Source organism: Ranitomeya variabilis, chromosome 2, assembly GCF_051348905.1.
Source record: "Ranitomeya variabilis isolate aRanVar5 chromosome 2, aRanVar5.hap1, whole genome shotgun sequence".
Lineage (NCBI taxonomy): Eukaryota > Metazoa > Chordata > Amphibia > Anura > Dendrobatidae > Ranitomeya > Ranitomeya variabilis.
In genome coordinates, this window is record NC_135233.1 from 842,244,849 (window position 1) to 842,263,217 (window position 18,369).

The 18,369-nt window shown below is 42.9% G+C and overlaps 1 protein-coding gene across 1 annotated transcript in view; it reads right to left on the reverse strand.

Moving 5' to 3' along the window:
- The window catches only part of LOC143803966 (cytochrome P450 2K1-like), a 271,585-nt gene that overhangs the window by 92,484 nt on the left and 160,732 nt on the right, over positions 1-18,369 (reverse strand). The window lies entirely within an intron of this gene.

Consider the following 18,369-nt stretch of genomic DNA (forward strand, 5'->3'; position numbering starts at 1 on the left):
TAACGAGGGTCACGTTCCAGGAAAACTTTGCAAATGTTGAATTTGTGAATGCTGAGTCTATCTTTCTTTGTAAATAGGGGGATTAAGTTCCATGGTAGTTGATAAAGGTGTAAATCTGCTATCCGCACAATATTTTTAGTATGTATGAAAGATAATCACCTACAAACTGTACTATGTTACTTTCTATGATTTTCAGTCAAGTAAAAAAGGCAGCACACTGCAGCGCTAAGACATGCAAACATGAAACATGAAAACTGAACTGCAATACTGCACTAGAAATATGAAAAATGAGAGCGTTTAGCGCATAAAAATGGCCAATTTTATGTGTATTTTTTAGCCTTCTGACTGAGCACTCCGCCTCCTAGCCTCAGGTGTTTTAATTACAGCAGGTCCAGTACCCCTCCACAGAGAGAGAGAATATGAGTCTAGGAAGAGGTTTTTCACAGGTACCCATTCACATGGAGACGTTTATTCTCAGCGAGGTAGGCAAGCGTAGGACCTGATATAAGAGAGATGCCGTAAAGGGGCTATCAGGTACACATAAAATTGGCCATTTTTATGCGCTAAACGCTCTCATTTTTCATATTTCTAGTGCAGTATTGCAGTTCAGTTTTCATGTTTCATGTTTGCATGTCTTAGCGCTGCAGTGTGCTGCCTTTTTTACTTGACTGTATATGAGTTGGTTACTCTAGGTTCAGCACCTGTTCACACTTAGTCTATGTATGGATGTGACGGTCAGTTTTTTCAAATATATTATTTAGCCTTCTGACTGAGCACTCCGCCTCCTAGCCTCAGGTGTTTTAATTACAGCAGGTCCAGTACCCCTCCACAGAGAGAGAGAATATGAGTCTAGGAAGAGGTTTTTCACAGGTACCCATTCACATGGAGACGTTTATTCTCAGCGAGGTAGGCAAGCGTAGGACCTGATATAAGAGAGATGCCGTAAAGGGGCTATCAGGTACACATAAAATTGGCCATTTTTATGTGCTAAACGCTCTCATTTTTCATATTTCTAGTGCAGTATTGCAGTTCAGTTTTCATGTTTCATGTTTGCATGTCTTAGCGCTGCAGTGTGCTGCCTTTTTTACTTGACTGTATATGAGTTGGTTACTCTAGGTTCAGCACCTGTTCACACTTAGTCTATGTATGGATGTGACGGTCAGTTTTTTCAAATATATTATTTAGCCTTCTGACTGAGCACTCCGCCTCCTAGCCTCAGGTGTTTTAATTACAGCAGGTCCAGTACCCCTCCACAGAGAGAGAGAATATGAGTCTAGGAAGAGGTTTTTCACAGGTACCCATTCACATGGAGACGTTTATTCTCAGCGAGGTAGGCAAGCGTAGGACCTGATATAAGAGAGATGCCGTAAAGGGGCTATCAGGTACACATAAAATTGGCCATTTTTATGCGCTAAACGCTCTCATTTTTCATATTTCTAGTGCAGTATTGCAGTTCAGTTTTCATGTTTGCATGTCTTAGCGCTGCAGTGTGCTGCCTTTTTTACTTGACTGTATATGAGTTGGTTACTCTAGGTTCAGCACCTGTTCACACTTAGTCTATGTATGGATGTGACGGTCAGTTTTTTCAAATATATTATTTAGCCTTCTGACTGAGCACTCCGCCTCCTAGCCTCAGGTGTTTTAATTACAGCAGGTCCAGTACCCCTCCACAGAGAGAGAGAATATGAGTCTAGGAAGAGGTTTTTCACAGGTACCCATTCACATGGAGACGTTTATTCTCAGCGAGGTAGGCAAGCGTAGGACCTGATATAAGAGAGATGCCGTAAAGGGGCTATCAGGTACACATAAAATTGGCCATTTTTATGCGCTAAACGCTCTCATTTTTCATATTTCTAGTGCAGTATTGCAGTTCAGTTTTCATGTTTCATGTTTGCATGTCTTAGCGCTGCAGTGTGCTGCCTTTTTTACTTGACTGTATATGAGTTGGTTACTCTAGGTTCAGCACCTGTTCACACTTAGTCTATGTATGGATGTGACGGTCAGTTTTTTCAAATATATTATTTAGCCTTCTGACTGAGCACTCCGCCTCCTAGCCTCAGGTGTTTTAATTACAGCAGGTCCAGTACCCCTCCACAGAGAGAGAGAATGAGTCTAGGAAGAGGTTTTTCACAGGTACCCATTCACATGGAGACGTTTATTCTCAGCGAGGTAGGCAAGCGTAGGACCTGATATAAGAGAGATGCCGTAAAGGGGCTATCAGGTACACATAAAATTGGCCATTTTTATGCGCTAAACGCTCTCATTTTTCATATTTCTAGTGCAGTATTGCAGTTCAGTTTTCATGTTTCATGTTTGCATGTCTTAGCGCTGCAGTGTGCTGCCTTTTTTACTTGACTGTATATGAGTTGGTTACTCTAGGTTCAGCACCTGTTCACACTTAGTCTATGTATGGATGTGACGGTCAGTTTTTTCAAATATATTATTTAGCCTTCTGACTGAGCACTCCGCCTCCTAGCCTCAGGTGTTTTAATTACAGCAGGTCCAGTACCCCTCCACAGAGAGAGAGAATATGAGTCTAGGAAGAGGTTTTTCACAGGTACCCATTCACATGGAGACGTTTATTCTCAGCGAGGTAGGCAAGCGTAGGACCTGATATAAGAGAGATGCCGTAAAGGGGCTATCAGGTACACATAAAATTGGCCATTTTTATGTGCTAAACGCTCTCATTTTTCATATTTCTAGTGCAGTATTGCAGTTCAGTTTTCATGTTTCATGTTTGCATGTCTTAGCGCTGCAGTGTGCTGCCTTTTTTACTTGACTGTATATGAGTTGGTTACTCTAGGTTCAGCACCTGTTCACACTTAGTCTATGTATGGATGTGACGGTCAGTTTTTTCAAATATATTATTTAGCCTTCTGACTGAGCACTCCGCCTCCTAGCCTCAGGTGTTTTAATTACAGCAGGTCCAGTACCCCTCCACAGAGAGAGAGAATATGAGTCTAGGAAGAGGTTTTTCACAGGTACCCATTCACATGGAGACGTTTATTCTCAGCGAGGTAGGCAAGCGTAGGACCTGATATAAGAGAGATGCCGTAAAGGGGCTATCAGGTACACATAAAATTGGCCATTTTTATGCGCTAAACGCTCTCATTTTTCATATTTCTAGTGCAGTATTGCAGTTCAGTTTTCATGTTTGCATGTCTTAGCGCTGCAGTGTGCTGCCTTTTTTACTTGACTGTATATGAGTTGGTTACTCTAGGTTCAGCACCTGTTCACACTTAGTCTATGTATGGATGTGACGGTCAGTTTTTTCAAATATATTATTTAGCCTTCTGACTGAGCACTCCGCCTCCTAGCCTCAGGTGTTTTAATTACAGCAGGTCCAGTACCCCTCCACAGAGAGAGAGAATATGAGTCTAGGAAGAGGTTTTTCACAGGTACCCATTCACATGGAGACGTTTATTCTCAGCGAGGTAGGCAAGCGTAGGACCTGATATAAGAGAGATGCCGTAAAGGGGCTATCAGGTACACATAAAATTGGCCATTTTTATGCGCTAAACGCTCTCATTTTTCATATTTCTAGTGCAGTATTGCAGTTCAGTTTTCATGTTTCATGTTTGCATGTCTTAGCGCTGCAGTGTGCTGCCTTTTTTACTTGACTGTATATGAGTTGGTTACTCTAGGTTCAGCACCTGTTCACACTTAGTCTATGTATGGATGTGACGGTCAGTTTTTTCAAATATATTATTTAGCCTTCTGACTGAGCACTCCGCCTCCTAGCCTCAGGTGTTTTAATTACAGCAGGTCCAGTACCCCTCCACAGAGAGAGAGAATGAGTCTAGGAAGAGGTTTTTCACAGGTACCCATTCACATGGAGACGTTTATTCTCAGCGAGGTAGGCAAGCGTAGGACCTGATATAAGAGAGATGCCGTAAAGGGGCTATCAGGTACACATAAAATTGGCCATTTTTATGCGCTAAACGCTCTCATTTTTCATATTTCTAGTGCAGTATTGCAGTTCAGTTTTCATGTTTCATGTTTGCATGTCTTAGCGCTGCAGTGTGCTGCCTTTTTTACTTGACTGTATATGAGTTGGTTACTCTAGGTTCAGCACCTGTTCACACTTAGTCTATGTATGGATGTGACGGTCAGTTTTTTCAAATATATTATTTAGCCTTCTGACTGAGCACTCCGCCTCCTAGCCTCAGGTGTTTTAATTACAGCAGGTCCAGTACCCCTCCACAGAGAGAGAGAATATGAGTCTAGGAAGAGGTTTTTCACAGGTACCCATTCACATGGAGACGTTTATTCTCAGCGAGGTAGGCAAGCGTAGGACCTGATATAAGAGAGATGCCGTAAAGGGGCTATCAGGTACACATAAAATTGGCCATTTTTATGCGCTAAACGCTCTCATTTTTCATATTTCTAGTGCAGTATTGCAGTTCAGTTTTCATGTTTCATGTTTGCATGTCTTAGCGCTGCAGTGTGCTGCCTTTTTTACTTGACTGTATATGAGTTGGTTACTCTAGGTTCAGCACCTGTTCACACAGTCTATGTATGGATGTGACGGTCAGTTTTTTCAAATATATTATTTAGCCTTCTGACTGAGCACTCCGCCTCCTAGCCTCAGGTGTTTTAATTACAGCAGGTCCAGTACCCCTCCACAGAGAGAGAGAATATGAGTCTAGGAAGAGGTTTTTCACAGGTACCCATTCACATGGAGACGTTTATTCTCAGCGAGGTAGGCAAGCGTAGGACCTGATATAAGAGAGATGCCGTAAAGGGGCTATCAGGTACACATAAAATTGGCCATTTTTATGTGCTAAACGCTCTCATTTTTCATATTTCTAGTGCAGTATTGCAGTTCAGTTTTCATGTTTCATGTTTGCATGTCTTAGCGCTGCAGTGTGCTGCCTTTTTTACTTGACTGTATATGAGTTGGTTACTCTAGGTTCAGCACCGGTTCACACTTAGTCTATGTATGGATGTGACGGTCAGTTTTTTCAAATATATTATTTAGCCTTCTGACTGAGCACTCCGCCTCCTAGCCTCAGGTGTTTTAATTACAGCAGGTCCAGTACCCCTCCACAGAGAGAGAGAATATGAGTCTAGGAAGAGGTTTTTCACAGGTACCCATTCACATGGAGACGTTTATTCTCAGCGAGGTAGGCAAGCGTAGGACCTGATATAAGAGAGATGCCGTAAAGGGGCTATCAGGTACACATAAAATTGGCCATTTTTATGCGCTAAACGCTCTCATTTTTCATATTTCTAGTGCAGTATTGCAGTTCAGTTTTCATGTTTCATGTTTGCATGTCTTAGCGCTGCAGTGTGCTGCCTTTTTTACTTGACTGTATATGAGTTGGTTACTCTAGGTTCAGCACCTGTTCACACTTAGTCTATGTATGGATGTGACGGTCAGTCTTTTCAAATATATTATTTAGCCTTCTGACTGAGCACTCCGCCTCCTAGCCTCAGGTGTTTTAATTACAGCAGGTCCAGTACCCCTCCACAGAGAGAGAGAATATGAGTCTAGGAAGAGGTTTTTCACAGGTACCCATTCACATGGAGACGTTTATTCTCAGCGAGGTAGGCAAGCGTAGGACCTGATATAAGAGAGATGCCGTAAAGGGGCTATCAGGTACACATAAAATTGGCCATTTTTATGCGCTAAACGCTCTCATTTTTCATATTTCTAGTGCAGTATTGAGTTCAGTTTTCATGTTTCATGTTTGCATGTCTTAGCGCTGCAGTGTGCTGCCTTTTTTACTTGACTGTATATGAGTTGGTTACTCTAGGTTCAGCACCTGTTCACACTTAGTCTATGTATGGATGTGACGGTCAGTTTTTTCAAATATATTATTTAGCCTTCTGACTGAGCACTCCGCCTCCTAGCCTCAGGTGTTTTAATTACAGCAGGTCCAGTACCCCTCCACAGAGAGAGAGAATATGAGTCTAGGAAGAGGTTTTTCACAGGTACCCATTCACATGGAGACGTTTATTCTCAGCGAGGTAGGCAAGCGTAGGACCTGATATAAGAGAGATGCCGTAAAGGGGCTATCAGGTACACATAAAATTGGCCATTTTTATGCGCTAAACGCTCTCATTTTTCATATTTCTAGTGCAGTATTGCAGTTCAGTTTTCATGTTTCATGTTTGCATGTCTTAGCGCTGCAGTGTGCTGCCTTTTTTACTTGACTGTATATGAGTTGGTTACTCTAGGTTCAGCACCTGTTCACACTTAGTCTATGTATGGATGTGACGGTCAGTTTTTTCAAATATATTATTTAGCCTTCTGACTGAGCACTCCGCCTCCTAGCCTCAGGTGTTTTAATTACAGCAGGTCCAGTACCCCTCCACAGAGAGAGAGAATATGAGTCTAGGAAGAGGTTTTTCACAGGTACCCATTCACATGGAGACGTTTATTCTCAGCGAGGTAGGCAAGCGTAGGACCTGATATAAGAGAGATGCCGTAAAGGGGCTATCAGGTACACATAAAATTGGCCATTTTTATGCGCTAAACGCTCTCATTTTTCATATTTCTAGTGCAGTATTGCAGTTCAGTTTTCATGTTTCATGTTTGCATGTCTTAGCGCTGCAGTGTGCTGCCTTTTTTACTTGACTGTATATGAGTTGGTTACTCTAGGTTCAGCACCTGTTCACACTTAGTCTATGTATGGATGTGACGGTCAGTTTTTTCAAATATATTATTTAGCCTTCTGACTGAGCACTCCGCCTCCTAGCCTCAGGTGTTTTAATTACAGCAGGTCCAGTACCCCTCCACAGAGAGAGAGAATATGAGTCTAGGAAGAGGTTTTTCACAGGTACCCATTCACATGGAGACGTTTATTCTCAGCGAGGTAGGCAAGCGTAGGACCTGATATAAGAGAGATGCCGTAAAGGGGCTATCAGGTACACATAAAATTGGCCATTTTTATGCGCTAAACGCTCTCATTTTTCATATTTCTAGTGCAGTATTGCAGTTCAGTTTTCATGTTTCATGTTTGCATGTCTTAGCGCTGCAGTGTGCTGCCTTTTTTACTTGACTGTATATGAGTTGGTTACTCTAGGTTCAGCACCTGTTCACACTTAGTCTATGTATGGATGTGACGGTCAGTTTTTTCAAATATATTATTTAGCCTTCTGACTGAGCACTCCGCCTCCTAGCCTCAGGTGTTTTAATTACAGCAGGTCCAGTACCCCTCCACAGAGAGAGAGAATATGAGTCTAGGAAGAGGTTTTTCACAGGTACCCATTCACATGGAGACGTTTATTCTCAGCGAGGTAGGCAAGCGTAGGACCTGATATAAGAGAGATGCCGTAAAGGGGCTATCAGGTACACATAAAATTGGCCATTTTTATGCGCTAAACGCTCTCATTTTTCATATTTCTAGTGCAGTATTGCAGTTCAGTTTTCATGTTTCATGTTTGCATGTCTTAGCGCTGCAGTGTGCTGCCTTTTTTACTTGACTGTATATGAGTTGGTTACTCTAGGTTCAGCACCTGTTCACACTTAGTCTATGTATGGATGTGACGGTCAGTTTTTTCAAATATATTATTTAGCCTTCTGACTGAGCACTCCGCCTCCTAGCCTCAGGTGTTTTAATTACAGCAGGTCCAGTACCCCTCCACAGAGAGAGAGAATATGAGTCTAGGAAGAGGTTTTTCACAGGTACCCATTCACATGGAGACGTTTATTCTCAGCGAGGTAGGCAAGCGTAGGACCTGATATAAGAGAGATGCCGTAAAGGGGCTATCAGGTACACATAAAATTGGCCATTTTTATGCGCTAAACGCTCTCATTTTTCATATTTCTAGTGCAGTATTGCAGTTCAGTTTTCATGTTTCATGTTTGCATGTCTTAGCGCTGCAGTGTGCTGCCTTTTTTACTTGACTGTATATGAGTTGGTTACTCTAGGTTCAGCACCTGTTCACACTTAGTCTATGTATAGATGTGACGGTCAGTTTTTTCAAATAATTTCTATGATTTTCAGTCAGAAAACCTCTCAAACTGAATAATGATCAAGATGACAGTAGTGGAAGTGGAAGCCATGATGTGATGAAGATAAAACTAAACTGACCGAACCATCAGATTCAAAGTCAATTATGGAACAAGGGTCTAGTAATTCTTCACCTGTACACGTAGCTGTCCCTGGGACTGAGACCTCTAAAACAATTGAAGAATATGATGGCTACCATGAAAATGACATTGGTCGTTATGTTGGTCATGCCCTTAAGTTACCACCAGAAATAAAGGAGAAATTGCTTACAAATCCCTGGGTTCCACCATCAAATTATGATTTTGGTTCTGATCCCAGCCATTTGAAAAGAAAATTTAACCGCTGCTGGTTAGATCAATATACCGCATTTTTTGGACTATAAGATGCACCTGACCATAAGACGCACCTAGGTTTTAGAGGAGGAAATTATGGTGAAAAAAACTGAAGCAAAAATCGTGGTCAATTCTGTACTTAAGATCACCTATCCTGGTAAATTTGGTCCCGTCATCCCTATCCTCGTATGCATGGCCCCATCCTTATTCTGGTATGATTGGCAACATCTCAGTCCTGGTATGCATGGTCCTATTCTTATTCTGATATGATTGATTGGCCCCATCCTGCTCCTGGTATGATTGATTTGCCCCATCCCGTTCCTGGTATGATTGATTGGCCCCATCCCATTCCTGGTATGATTGATTGGCCCCACCAGTTCCTGGTATGATTGATTGGCCCCATCCAGTTACTGGAATGACTGATTGGCCCCATCCAGTTACTGGTATACATGGCCCCATCCAGTTCCTGGTATGATTGACTGGCCCCATCTAGTTCCTAGTATGATTGATTGGCCCCATCCAGTTTCTGGTATGATTGATTGGCCCCATCCCCTTGCTGGTATGATTGATTCGCAACGTCCAGTTCCTGGTATGATTGATTGGCCCCATCCAGTTCCTGATATGACTGATTGGCCCCATCCCCTTGCTGGTATGATTGGCCCCATCCCAGTCCTGGTATCAGAAGAGATTAAAAAAAACAAGCCTTTCCTCTTACCTTCCTCCGCTCCATCGCAGCGTCCTGCTCCGGTGCCAGAAGCTCCTTAATGCTTGTAAGCAGCGCATGGGATGGGGCCAATCATACCAGCATGGGGATGGGGCCAATCATACCAGCAAGGGGATGGGGCCAATCAATCATACCAGGAGGAAATTAATATTCATTGCCCTCCACGCCCATGGGTGTGGAATTCAGTGAATATTCATTTCTCTTTAGCAATGGGCACAGGAGATAGCCGGAGCCGCCAGCTCCTTCCTCTGTGACACGCTGCTCCTCCGATACCGCTCGCCCACCTCTTCATCACAGCCAGAGCCAATATATCCGACTATAAGACGCACCCCCCATTTTCCTCCACATTTTGGTAGGAAAAAAGTGCATCTTATAATCTGAAAAATACGGTACTCTTTGGTTGGTGTACTCAAATCATTTGAAAAGTGTTCTTTGTATGCACTGTGTTCGGTTTCCTCCTGTTATTAGTACAGATAAAGGAGTTTTGGGGTCATTCATGGTAAGGCCATACATGAGGTTTAAAGATATAGATGAAGATTGTAGAAAGCACGTCGGCAGTCACTACCACAAAATTTCAACAGCTGATGTAAACGCTTTTCTTGAAAATGTTCCAGTTGAAGTGCAGTTGCAAAGTGGTCACCAGAAGATGATTTAAAAACAACAAACAAATATTGTCATCAATTATTTCTTGTATCATATTTTGTAGAACTCATGATTTGCCACTAGAGGAAAGGAAGAAGATGAGTGGGTTTTCTTTGACCTTTTAAATTTGAGAATTGACTGTGGTGATGAGAAGCTAAAGAGTCACTTAGTGAGATATCGAAACAATGCAGTCTATAGGTCACCAAAAATTCAAAATGAGATTATAAGATTATGTGGTGAAGTTGTCAAAGAAAGAATTATCGAACATTGTAAACAAGCAAAAGCTTACTCTGTAGTGACTGATAAAACTGCAGATATCGCTGGAAAAGAACAGCTTTCTATCAGATTTCGATTTTATGATGAGAGTCAAGAAAAAAATCAGAGACGAATTTGTAGGCTATGTTGAGGTGAAATCTCAAGATGCCCCTTCAATCGCTAGCGCAATTCATAATTTTTTAGTTGATCAGAAACTTTCAGCGGAGAATTGTGTTGGATTCTGATTTGACGGTTGTTCTACGATGGCTGGAAAAGAAGGTGGTGTGCATGCCATTCGGAAGAAAAAGTACAGTAAATCTTTATTTTTCCATTGCTCAAGCCACAAACTAAATCTTGTGGTCAATGATGCTAGCAAATTACAATAAATAAGAAACACAATTGCAATGGTTTAAGGATACAATATCCTTCTTTCGTGAGTCGCCAGCCCGCAGGAATTTGGTTCCCAATCTATCAAGACTGTGAGACTGTTGAGGAGAGCCATAAGATCAAATACTTAATTAACCTCAACACATAAGGTAATTGAGGGAAGCAACCTATAACATGTATTGTTTAACCTTACATAAGTTTTCCTCAGACAAAGTAAGACACTTAAGATGGCTGCCGTCTCCTATACCAGAGCCATGCGGTCTGGTATCCAAGGTGAACAATGAAGACACTGAAGATGGCTGCCATTTCCTGTTTCACCAGACCATGCGGTCTGGTATCCAAGATGACGCCCACCTCGATGACCTCATGGATCCACCCACAGCGACGCCCACTCTGATGACCTCACGGACCAACCCACCTAGATGACCTCATGGATCCGCCCATAGACTTGCTCATGCCCAACCCACTAACCAATGGAATACATCCGATCACTCCCATTTTAGAGCTAACCGAGCCCCCTTACAGGAGATATATAACATTGTGTTTGACTAATAAATCCCTTCTTGGAGCTGAGCCACATTGATCAAGGAGAGTTACAGCTGACTGTGTCTGGTGTATTTCTTTAGTGCACATGATCAATATACATTAGGCCAGGAGTAGGCAACTAGAGAATTGAACATTTATATTAATTGTTCAACCCTAATATTTGGCCGCCCAACGGGGGGCCAGCAGAGGAAGAGCCCTGAACCCTGTAAAACCGGCGAGTGGAACGGCTGGATGCACTAAGTACCCCGAATCTGGAGACTGATCAACTCCTTAACAGAACACGGTAAGTCTGCTGATTTTTATAATCTGTAGTCTTTACCTGTGTCTTTCGGGGTATCCTGTGCAGATTGCCTGACCGTGTCCGGTTTTCTTGGTATCTGTAAGACGGCAGAAAGGGTATCTCCGCTGCTGGTCATTTAATTGCAAGAACCGTCACGTTTTAGTTGCCTACGGCCTGTTACATGTTGTGAAGAGGGGAGATGATTGGTAGTAAAGAAAAGAAATATTGTGTAAGGACAGTCAAAGCAGGTTAGTGTTTACAGAGGGCTACAGGCAAGTGATAAAACAGGAAAAACAGGGTATGTACTGGTAGTTAAAGAAAAGCATTGTGTTTGGAACAAAGAAGGTTTCTAGGAAAGACAAAGCAAGTGTTTACAGAAAGAGAACCATTGTGTTTGGAACAGGGCAGGTTTGTTTTTAAAGAAGGAAAGCAAGCAAGTGTAGAATAATAATAATTTTTGTCTGTGGTATACGGTTGTCGCCTGTGATAAGATTTTCAGTTCTGTACAAGAGGACTAGGACCTTGAGTGAATTGACTCGGCCTAGGGGGACCCGGTAAATCTTGGAGCGAGTTGGCTCAGTTCGGGCATAATAAATTGTGTAGCGGCTCATTGAAACTTGGAGCGAGTTGGCTCAGTTTGGGCCAATTAAATTTATAGTTTTTCTTTTTTTTTTTTTTGCCCCGTGACATCGAGTGAGTTGACTCTGCACGGGGACCGGTAAGTTAGGGAGCAATTTGACAAAGTAGGGAATAATTGGTTTGTAAAGTACGGAGCACGGAAGTCAGACAGGGACCACGTGACAAGAAGCAATAGGAACTGGGTACTGCAGACCCAGTTCCCTTTAGAATCTCAGGTTTGAGTCATCTCCCCCGTCTTATTGTTTGTTTGGTGTTTGTTATCTTGATAGATATATATATATACTGTGTATCTATAGAAAGATGGAGAAAGTAATGCAGTTCTGCCGTATGGGCACTAAGCCAAATTCAGATGGCGTTAGACTCATGCAAATTAGTGGAAATTGTGTGAAATGCCAGAAGGGGGGATGGTTGCAGCCCCTGGAGTGGAAGATTGTCTTAGGAAAAAAAAAAAAAAAAAAAAAGAGAAAGAAAAGGTATCCTAGAAGATAATGGATTGTTGTCTATTGCTAGGACAGGAGAAAGAGTCTCTGAAAGTCTGTATAAAAAAAAAAAAAAAAAAAAAGGAAAAAAATTGGAAATTGGGTAGAAGAGAAAAGGAATAGAAAGAATAGAGTTTTGAGTTGTGTATTACAAAAATATATCTTGTGAGCGGCCACCACCGTAAAATGGTGGCTCAGAGCCATGTGGTAAATGTAATGGTGGCCATTTTGTTAATGGCCAATGTGTTAAATGTGATAGCAGCCAAAATGGTGGCTCAGAGCCATGTGGTAAATGTAATGGTCGCCATTTTGTTAATGGCCAATGTGTTAAATGTGATAGCAGCCAAAATGGTGGCTCAGAGCCATGTGGTAAATGTAATGGTCGCCATTTTGTTAATGGCCAATGTGTTAAATGTAATGGCAGCCAAAATGGTGGCCCAGAGCCAGGTGCTAAATATAATTCTAATGGCAGCCATCTTGGTGGTGGTAAATATAATTCTAACGGCAGCCATCTTGGTGGTGGTAAATATAATTCTGACGGCAGCCATTTTGGTGGTGGTAAATATAATTCTGACGGCAGCCATTTTGTTGGTGGTAAATACAATTCTGACGGCAGCAATCTTGTGGATGGAAAAGGTGTTAATTCTGACGGCAGCCATGTTGTGGATGGCGAATGTGCTGCTCCTGGTGGTGAACATCTCAGATTAAGGTTACACGCCACATCACCAAATCCTTGTTACCCAGTAATGACCACTAACGGCCAATACTATATTCCTTCGGGAAGTGAACAGGCTTTACCCATGTTTCCTATCTCTGTTGTTTCCAATGGGGCACCAACCCTTTCCTCTATCACTCCTGTTGTGAATCCAGCAGTCCTCCCACCTGGATCGTCCCCAGCACCTACCCTTTCTACTATCACTTCCAATGCCAATTTAGCCGCACACCCACATGAGATGCTCCAAGCAGCGGCCTCTCCTCCCAATGCTTCCACAACAGCACTCTCACGCAGCCTACATAACCCTATGCCCAGTACCTCACAGGCTGTCTCGCAGCCAAGCGCACACCTGTATGGGACGGTGGCAACTGTAACAAGGGGGGCTCAATCTGGAAGGGGATACCAATAGCACAGGAAGCACAAAGGGGAGGGAATGTTGGCAACCTATTTTTGAAAAAGAACTTCCTGAGGGACCCTTGTTAGTGGTGGGAAAGGGTGACATAACAACAATGGAGACAGACGCTATTGTTAATGCTGCCAATTCTCGGTTAGAGCACAATGGAGGTGTAGCTAGAGCTATAGTGGAAGCAGGAGGGGCGACTATTCAAGCTGACAGTCAAATCATTGTTGAGTCACGTGGTCAGATAGCTGTTGGGGACATAGCGGTGACTAAAGCTGGCAATCTTCCATGTAGAATGATCATACATGCTGTGACCCCTACTTATGACCCTATTCATCCAGACGTTAGTGCTCAACAACTTCATGCAGCAATAACTCGCATTAATGAGGACAGGACTGTTAAAGCTTTTAAGACTGCCTGCGTCACCTGGAGCCCATACCATGATACTGGAGCTGCCCAAATAGAGCTCCTCATTCCAGGACTGTTACCTCCTCCGGCTCCTCATACACAAGGGACTACATCTGCACTCCCGGTGCCATCTCTACTCCCGCCTCAGGTGCCACCGCCAACAGTGCCAATGCTCATGTCTGAGGAGCCCACCATCTGTGTCAAGTTTACACCCCGGCACGCTGCTACTCTGTTGAACCAAGTTCTAGATCCAGAAAAAACAGCCGATGCCTTTCTACAGGAGCATGACGAGACATGGGACTCTGGTGTTGAGTTCTGCCAAGAACCTAAGACAAGGGCCTCGGATGAGTTGGCTGACCTATCAATTATTATTGTTGCCAAAGGTTTCCAGATGCCTCAAAGCTGATGCAGCCATTGTACGATGACCTCAAGACGTCAGCGTTTCCACTATATACTAAATCCGTGGAAACTTTCTACGCTCTTAAACAGGCCATACAGTCTGCACCAGCTCTTGGAATCCCAAATTATCAACTACCTTTTTACTTGTTTGTCAGTGAAGTAGCAGGACATGCTTCCGGAGTCCTAGCACAAAAACATGGGGGAAGAACAAGACCAATCGGCTACTACTCTGCCCGCCTGGACTCTGTGTCTCAAGCTTCCCCGACTTGCCTCAGAGCTGTTCATGCTGCACATATGCTTCTGGACAAAACTTCTGATATCATCTGAGGACATCCAGTTCTCTTAATGGCTCCACACGACATAATTGCTTTGTTGGAACCTAAACATCTGTTGGTGCAGCATCATATGAGACTCCAATGTTCGCTCTTGGTTCCGGATAATGTCACTCTTGTCCGCTGCAGCATCTTCAAACTGTCCACGCTGCTTCCTCTTTCCAGGGGGGATGTGGATGATACTGATGCTCTCGGAGAAGATGCCTCTACACACTCAGAGGATCATGACTGTCTCGAACAAATGCATGAAGAAGTAGCCTCCCAGAAAAGCGTGTCTGAAGACCCACTCCCACATGCTGACCTGACGTTCTTCACTGATGGTTCCAGATTTGCAGATAAAACAGGAAGATTCCATACGGGGTATGCCGTGGTTACACATGACCAGGTCATCTCAGCTGGATCGCTACCACCGCACACGTCTGCACAAGAAGCGGAACTTAAAGCTTTGACGCTGGCTTGTCAGGAAGCAACGGAGAAGGTGGTCAACATCTACACGGATTCAAGATACGCTTTTGCAGTGGCTTATGACGTCGGCAGTATCTGGGCAGCCAGAGGATACCTAACGTCCAGTGGAACTCCTGTAAAACATGCTGCTATCATACAAGAACTTGTGGCCGCTCTAGATCTACCTTTGGAGGTTGCAGTGATCAAGATCAAAGCTCACGGGAGATTGGATTCTCCAGAAGCAAGGGGGAACTTCTTTGCTGACAAAACAGAAAAAAAAAACCTATGCTGTGGATCCATTTAGGAAAGAGAAAGCAGCGGTGTACGTGTCACAAGACACTGAAGAAGGGACTAAAGCCTCTCTTATGAGGATTATCCATCTACATCAAGACAAGACATCAGATGAATGACCTAATTTGGAAGATTTACATGGCACCTGGGATTTTTACTGTCACCCAAAAATATTGCAAGTCCTGCCTTGTGTGTGCAACATGCAATCCAGCACCGCCTCAGAAAGTTACTCAGAAACATTTGGCTAAACCACTTTATCCCTTTCAGAGAGTTCAGATCGATCGTATTCAAATGCCAAAAGTAGGGAAGTACGAGTATGTACTGGTAGTGACTGACATGTTCTCAGGATGGCCCGAAGCCTATCCAGTAACCAACATGACTGCCAGAGTGACTGTTAAGAGACTGATGACTGAAGTAGTATGCAGATATGGGGTCCCAGAGGTAATTGAGAGTGACCAAGTACCTGCGTTCATTGCAGCACTGTCTAAGGAACTATGAACATTAGTGGGAGCGGATTTGGGTTTACATACTCCATATCACCTACACAGCAGTGGGAAAGTAGAAACACTGAATGGCACCTTGAAAAATAAAATACTGAAAGCCAGTTAGGAGGTCAGACTTGGGACAGACATTTTGCACGTTGCCTTATACTCAGTCAGAAACACTACAAGGGGTCCCACTAAACTTACACCATACGAGATTCTTTTTGGGGGGGCCTCCAAGGTTGGGTCAATATTTTCCACAACAGCTAGCCTTGGGAAGTGATACTCTTGTAAATTCTGTAATTGTTGTTAATTGTTGTTACTAAAGAACTGTCAATAACACATGTACAAGTTTTATCATCCATTCCAGGTCCAGATTCCAGTGACGGTACCCATACTTTCTAACCTGGTGACTACATGCTAGTAAAGAAGTCCATCCGAAAAGACATTCCTGGAGTCGAGATTTGAGGGTCCCTACCAAGTGCTCCTGACTACTCCTACTTCAGTCAGGATTGCTGAGCGCCTCCTGGATCCATCTCTCACATTATAAACTTGTTAGACAGTTAGGGACAGAGTAGGATCTGACCTGCTTGTCAAAGTCCAGCTACAAAGGGAGGTTTTCCACAAGGGAAAACTTGTCTCAAACTGGTGAAAACTCCAACTCCCCCTCCCGGGCAAGACGGTCAGATCTAGGATGTGTACATCAGGGTTAGTCACATGTGTATTTTACTCTAAGTAACCATGGAGATGGGAGATTGGAGAGTAATAGATCCAGCAGGTAGGGAAGTCCCGAGGACACTGGTAACACGCTCCGATATACCTCCGCAGTATACCCATAATCGGTCACACATTCTCTGGTGTCTATAGCATCCATATTATTATGACATCAGAGGCTTCATGACAACACTTAACATCGATGGGTTAGGGAACCACGGTGGGATCAAGATAAAAGAAAAGGTTAATAAAGTATTTAGGGGGGACTGTTGAGGAGAGCCATAAGATCAAATACTTAATTAACCTCAACACATAAGGTAATTGAGGGAAGCAACCTATAACATGTATTGTTTAACCTTACATAAGTTTTCCTCAGACAAAGTAAGACACTTAAGATGGCTGCCGTCTCCTATACCAGAGCCATGCGGTCTGGTATCCAAGGTGAACAATGAAGACACTGAAGATGGCTGCCATTTCCTGTTTCACCAGACCATGCGGTCTGGTATCCAAGATGACGCCCACCTCGATGACCTCATGGATCCACCCACAGCGACGCCCACTCTGATGACCTCACGGACCAACCCACCTAGATGACCTCATGGATCCGCCCATAGACTTGCTCATGCCCAACCCACTAACCAATGGAATACATCCGATCACTCCCATTTTAGAGCTAACCGAGCCCCCTTACAGGAGATATATAACATTGTGTTTGACTAATAAATCCCTTCTTGGAGCTGAGCCACATTGATCAAGGAGAGTTACAGCTGACTGTGTCTGGTGTATTTCTTTAGTGCACATGATCAATATACATTAGGCCAGGAGTAGGCAACTAGAGAATTGAACATTTATATTAATTGTTCAACCCTAATAAGACCAGATGGTCTGAGAAATACAAGAGCATAAGAAATTTTTCAGAAAGCTTCCATGAGCTCGTCAATGTGCTAGAACATCTCTCAGTCGAAGGAAACTATGCTGCAAGAAAATCTGCCTATCAATTGCACTGTGCAGTTACTAAACCAATTTTCATCGTAGGCTTAGTTATGATTGCAAAATACCCATATCCTTGATGTCATCAAGAAGAGCGACAAGAAATTGAGCATTTTTCTGATGAATTACTTAAAAAAAAATCACATGATATCGCAGAGAAAGTCGTGGTTGAGTTATCAGTTCCACAAATTGCTCAAAAGCAAATACACAGAAGTAATCCACCATCTGAGACTGCGATTGAATACTGGAGACAGTCGTTGATCATCCCTTATCTTGACTCCCTAACTTTATCTTTGAATGTTAGATTCTCACACGACAATACACCTGCTTTTGCCTTATCCTGTCTTCATCCTTCATACATGCTAAAAAGGTCTTCAAAAGATTTGGAAAAAAATGCAAAGTTTTTCATGGAGTTTTATGGCTTGGGTGATATCTCTGCAGAATTAGATTTGCGGTATAATCTGTGGAAAAAGAAGGATTTAGCAGAAGACAAATTAAAGCACATTGAAGTGGCTCCACTTTTGGAGGAGGCTAATATTTTTTTCCCTGCAACAAGGCACGCACTCTTCATTTTAAGTGCTTTCCTATCCACCACAGCTACTGTTGAACAATCTTTCAGTACCCTTCGAAGGGTAAAGACCTGGCTCAGAAGTACAATGGGAGAGGACAGACTGACTGGGTTGTGTCATGTCATTTCCTGTATCATGGAAAATCAGGACTGAATTGAAACGAAAGTTTTGAACAATTATTCTTCAAACCCAAGAAAAATTATATTACCGTAGTTTAAGACAAGTAATTAGAATAAAAATCTAAAAAATTTTGCAAACAAATAATTGTAATAACTAATAAAGCACTGCTATAATTACATATCATTTTCTTAAAATTTTCGTTTCATTCACCTTTTTGGTTCTAAAATTTTACAACCTGAATGACCATGGCTTGCCTCCTC